Source organism: Triticum urartu, chromosome 7 (assembly GCF_003073215.2).
Source record: "Triticum urartu cultivar G1812 chromosome 7, Tu2.1, whole genome shotgun sequence".
Taxonomy (NCBI): Eukaryota; Viridiplantae; Streptophyta; class Magnoliopsida; order Poales; family Poaceae; genus Triticum; species Triticum urartu.
The window spans coordinates 425,063,158-425,069,157 of NC_053028.1; positions in this window are offsets into that span (position 1 = coordinate 425,063,158).

A 6,000-nucleotide genomic window follows, 5' to 3' on the forward strand; every position below is an offset into this window, starting at 1 on the left:
ACACTTGGTTCGAACAATGACGTGCACTTGCATTGAACGTTCAGTACGGAAGTGTTATAAGAATAGTTATTCTACTAATATTAGTAGAATAGACTGGCTATATATAAGACTCCTCTTCTGTATTCTTGGGAGTATGTACTCCCATCCTCAATATACCTCATACACGCATTAATTATACCTCTTTATTATTCTCAATATACTTCATTAAATATTCTAAGATACCCCAATATGAGTTTAGTTGAAAAAATATCATTTACGATGTACTTTTTGTAATATATTTTTCATGTACAAATACATCAGTATATACGTAAATATTTAAAAATATATAGATTCACATGAATTTTTTCATGAAACTCATTTTGGGGTATCTAATAATTACTAATGAAGTATATTAAAAATAATAAAAAGATATAAAAGATTCATCTATGTGGTATATGAGGAGCGGGAGTACGTACTCCTAGAAGTACACAACCATTTTCCTATATATATATATATATAGGGTTGCGCTATTCGTCATCCTAGGTGAGGAATAGTTATTTTTCACCCCCTCTATTTTACCATCAATGCACTGTAATTTTACGTTCCGTAAGTTTTGTCTTATTTCCGACGCAAAAAGGGACCGTAAGAAAATATATAATCGTCGTAAAAAATATTGTATGTTATGTAAAATTACAAACGTAAAAACATAGTCTAAAATACACATAAACTGTAAATTTTCTTGTCTTATGACCTATATTTTTATTTTCTTATGTTAAATTTTACGTAGTGAATCAATAGGAATGTAACTATTTGAATTCAAAACATAATTTAATTATGAAATGATCGTAAGATTACCTCGGGTGAAAAATAACGTATTCTGCACCCTGAGTGATGAATAGTAACACTATATATATATATATAGAGAGAGAGGGGATGAATTTGCTATCCACACTAGCCCGGATGGCTGTTATCAAAACCCTTCGTTTGCTTCGAGATCCGCACCTTTGATGGATAAGGTTTTGAATTTATCATTTGTTGAATTTCGCCATGGCTTAGAAGGAAAGCTGAGCCGAGCCTTTATGGTGTCAGGGTCCGGAAAAGGAAACCTAGTGTCTGGCTTTGCAGGTGTACTTGAGGCAAACAGAGCACACACCTTTTTGAACCAGCAGAGTGCCCCAGTAGCTTCTTTGGGCGAGCTGACGAATCGGCTAATTCTGGCTATTTACAAAAGGTTCTAGGTGTGGGTACTTGTCTGGTAGTGTTAAATTGCTATTTTCGTCTAGCTAGCTGGACACTGTTCGGCACCGTTTGAGAGTGGCAAAAACAATATGCGCCGCGCTGGTTCGAGATGCGAAGCTCGCTGTTTTTACTGAAGGTAATTTGAATATAGTTCTGCACGGTTTGTAGTAATGACCTGCCGGATGATGAGCTAGATTTTGCAGAGGAAAGAGGCTTTTGGGATGCATCCACAAAGGAGTGAAGAGTTATTGTCGCTCCATTGGGTTTCAAGCGTTTTATTACTAACACCACCGTCCAACTCTTGTTTTGCATATATATTCAGAATCTTGCTCCCTTATGCTCTCGGCGCTCTTTGCAGCGGTCTACGGCCAACAGGTGTGTGTATGTGTTCTTGGGTTTTTGTTTACGAGCGGAATTTTTATTTGCTGACAAAAATTCAATGGTTGTTTTCCAATACCTTTATCCTCCCAACAACTTAGTCCCTCAGACTGTGAAGCAAGTTTCCATGTTAATTCCTTGGGCCGAGCACGGCGGGGCACTGTTGATATATGCTGGTTTTGATGTTTTTCTCATCCTATCTGACATAAAATTCTTGCAGCCATTTTTTATTTGGATGAGCGGCTTCTCGGTAAGATGTGGAACCGTATGGACTCGGCGGAAGAGATCAACTTCATTCTCGACGATGGCACTGGGGCTATCGAGGCCAAGATTTGGTATTTTCCTCACCGCACAAACTGTAAAAAATATAGTATCATGCCTTCATTAGACGCTGACAACTTCTTGTTGCTTTTCAGAACAATCGACAGGGAGTACATGCAGGCCTTGCGTAAGTGCTTGGGATTTATTGTTGTCATTTTGCAAGGGTCGTTTTTGTTTTGCCTCACACCTGGAACTGGATTGTTTTTGTACAACGCACGCAACAATGGAGACTACATAGTCGTTAATGTCTACATAAAGAGGTGGGATTCTAACACGCACATCCGAGTGTACTCCATCAAGTTTTTGACTATAAGAGAACTTTCTCTTCACTTTTCGTCAGGTTGAACGATTGCTGCATTCCTAACTCTGAAAACATATGTTGCCACTTGTTTCTGCAGGCCTGTGAAGAACTACAACGACATTAATCGCCACTTTGCGGCGGGGGTGTGCGGGGCGGCAGAAGTGCTTGTCGGCCTTGGCCGGCTGTGTGGAGGCGATGGGCTGTGTTGCTACAGGCGAAAGCCTTGCGGGCGCTTGCTAGCCGGCAGCAGCGACACCTGCGGGTGTCGCTATCCACTTGAGGGCGTCGTCGTGTTCATGTGCTTCATCTACTTCCGGATCGAGCTCTTCGGGCGAAAGCGGGCAACGACGTCGTCTCCGTGGCGTTTCTCCCTTGGGGGCGTTGCTTTGAAGGCCGGTGATCCTCCTCCTTCCCTTGGGCTGGATGTACTCTGAACCTGGGATTCCATGAGCCACGGGCCAGGTGTTTTCTTTTGGGCTGAGCACTGACTTTGTTCCAGTAAATCCTATGTCTTTTCTACTGCCCACCGCGGTAAAAACCCATGTAGACTTTGGGATTCTACCCTTCCTGACTCTATTTCTCATATGCTTGTAAACGACTGATCTATTATTTGAGGAATAAAGTCGTATTATGGTAAAAACAAAACACATGTAGACTTGCCAAAAAAATTCTTCTTTTATTAGGGGGTCTTCAACACGGACACCCAAACCACTAATAACCATCTGGACCACGCGATTCGGATGTGTTTTGCCATGCAACGTGGTCCTGTATCGGTCCGCTCGGTCGTACGGATGCACTTTTCCCCACAAACCGGAAACAAAGTATTTTTGTGGGGCGGCGGGAGGGGGGGTGTTTGCAGGCGTCACAGATGCCACGCCCAGGTCTGGAAACAGTGGCTGATCCCAAAACCATCACCATGGTCCGCATGATTTTCCGTCCGACGTTTTGGTGATTGTTTATCATCTAACACTAACACGCACGCTCCATTCCTTGTTATCATCTAACGCAACACCCATCTCATAGAAAAGGTTCTCGTGCACAAAAAAGGGTGATCTCAGGTGGGTATGCATGGTTCCGACAAATGTAAAACAAAGGTGGGTATGCATGGAGAGGATCATCCACGGCCGCCCTTGCCCTTCCCGGCGCCCTTGCCGTCCATCTAGCGGAAGTAGGGGTAGAAGACACAGTATGGATCAAGCCAGATCTGCTCTTCGTTGAAGCTGTCCGACCCATCGCTCCACTCTTTTTCCTCCTTTGCAGCAGCTCGTGCCGCCGCAACAGCCGCCGCGATGGCGACAACGAGGGGGGCACACAGGTCCCGCTATGACTCATGCTCCGGCGGACCGGTGATGGGAAAGGGAGATTGAAAGGCTCCCGGGAGGATTGCGATGATCCAGCCCCGGAGGACCCCCACCGTAAAAACCTTGCATGGAAGGGTGCCGATAGGTGCAATGTCATCGGTATATGAAATGTTCGCGTTCGCATGAAAGAGATGCCCCCGTGCGGTGTGCATGGTTCCGACAACTTAAAATGGAGGTTGCAAATGGGTGTATAGAATTAAAAAGAAAGCAGATGGCTCCATTGACAGATATAAGGCACGTCTAGTTGCAAAGGGCTTTAAGCAACGTTATGGCATTGACCATGAGGACACCTTTAGTCCCGTTGTGAAAGCTGCAACTATCAGACTTGTGTTAGCTATTGTTGTATCTAGAGGATGGAGTCTAAGGCAACTAGATGTACAGAACGCGTTTCTGCATGGTGTTCTGGAAGAGGAAGTGTTTATGAGACAGCCACCTGGGTATGAGAGTAAGAAATTCCCACATTATATCTGCAAGCTTGATAAAGCACTCTATGGTTTAAATCAAGAACCCAGAGCAAGGTATTCCAGATTGAGTTCAAAGTTGAAATATCTTGGCTTCATTGCTTCCAAGGCTGACACATCCTTGTTTATTTATAACAAGGCAGGAGTAGTCATTTTTGTGCGTATATATGTTGATGATATCATAGTTGCAAGTTCTTCACAAAAATGCTACTAATGCTCTTTTGCATGACTTCAGCTCGGAGTTTGCCTTGAAGGACCTAGGTGATTTGCATTTCTTCCTAGGTATTGAAGTCAAGAAAACTCAAGATGGCACTGTATTAAATCAGGAAAAATATATTATTGAGCTTCTGTCTCACATGGGGATGAAAAATTGTAAGCCAATGCCTACACCTTTATCCTCCTCAGAAAATCTCTCAGCATATGAAGGTGAGCCACTTTAAGAGGAGGAGAGTACAAGGTATAGGAGTACTGTGGGAGCACTACAATATCTAACTCTCACACGTCCAGATATCTCATTTGTTGTTAACAAGGTTTGTCAATATCTTCATGCACCCACTTCTGCACATTGGTCAGCTGTCAAGAGGATTGTAATATATGTGAAACATACTATGGGAATAGGACTTCATTTCAAACGGTCTAATTCCTCTCTTGTGAGCGCATTCTATGATGCTGACTGGGCAGGATGTAGTGATGACAGAAGATCAACTGGAGGTTTTGCAGTGTTCTTTGGATCTAATCTTATCTCCTGGAGTGCTAGAAAGCAAGCTATTGTATCACAGTCAAGTACAGAAGCTAAATATAAGTCTTTGGCAAATGCAACTGCTGAAATCATTTGGGTTGAATCACTTCTTGAGGAATTGGGGATAAAAGAAGAATCATATCTCATGTTTATGGTGTGATAATTTGGGAGCAACATATTTGTCTGCAAATCCAGTGTTCCATGCCAGGACAAAGCACATAGAAATTGATTTTCACTTTGTACGAGAAAGAGTTGCAGCAAAGAAACTTGAGATTCGCTTTGTTCCTTCCAAGGATCAAGTGGCCAATGGTTTTACAAAAGCATTACCAGCAAGACCATTTGAAGAATTCAAGAGTAATCTTAACTTAGATTAGTTGAGATTAAGGAAGGGTGTTAGAATATACGTGTTGTAATCTCAACCTCCTTCCTTCTCTTGTATTCTACTCAAACTCCTCTTGTGTAACCTTGTACGCCAAGCCAAGGGCTGCGGCCAACATCAATATAAACACCATGCGGCTCCCTCGATGGAGTAGGAACGCTTGATATCTTTCACGCCCTATAGAGAAGGTTTCTCGTGCGGAAAAAAGGGTGTTGTCTGGTGGTGTGTGCATGGTTCCAACAGTGTAAAATAGAGGTTCTTCATATGTAATGTAAGTGTTGCGGTGATGTTGTGTCTAGTTATCTATTGCTTCCTCAATCTTTAGTCAATTTAAATCTGTTTTGCATGCATCCGTTACTCCCCCACAGCCAGATCCCGCACACCCGCCGCGACATAGTAATACTTTACTTGGCTATTTTATCGCTTTATTTATAAGCCTTTAACATCTGGACCAACCCACACGCAACGTAAATACTTACACGAGTACTATGTCAGGGTGAATAAGGTTCATGTCCACATTAGGAGCGTCCCCCTCATGCCGGGTATGCATGGTTCTGCAAGGTTTTTCGGTGGGTGCCCTCCGGGGCTGGATCATCACGGTCCTCTCGGGAGCTTTCCAATCTCCATTTCCCTTCACCGGTCCGCCGAAGCATGAGTCATATCGGGACCGGTGTGCCCGCCTCGTTGTCGCCATCGCGGCGGCGGTTGCAGCGGCACGGGCTACCGCAAAGGAGGAAGCCATCCGCGCAGCAGAGTAGGAACAAGCGACAACGGAGGAGTGAAGGAAGCGGGCAAAAACAGATGTAAAATGACTAGAGATTGAGGAAGCGATAGATAATTAG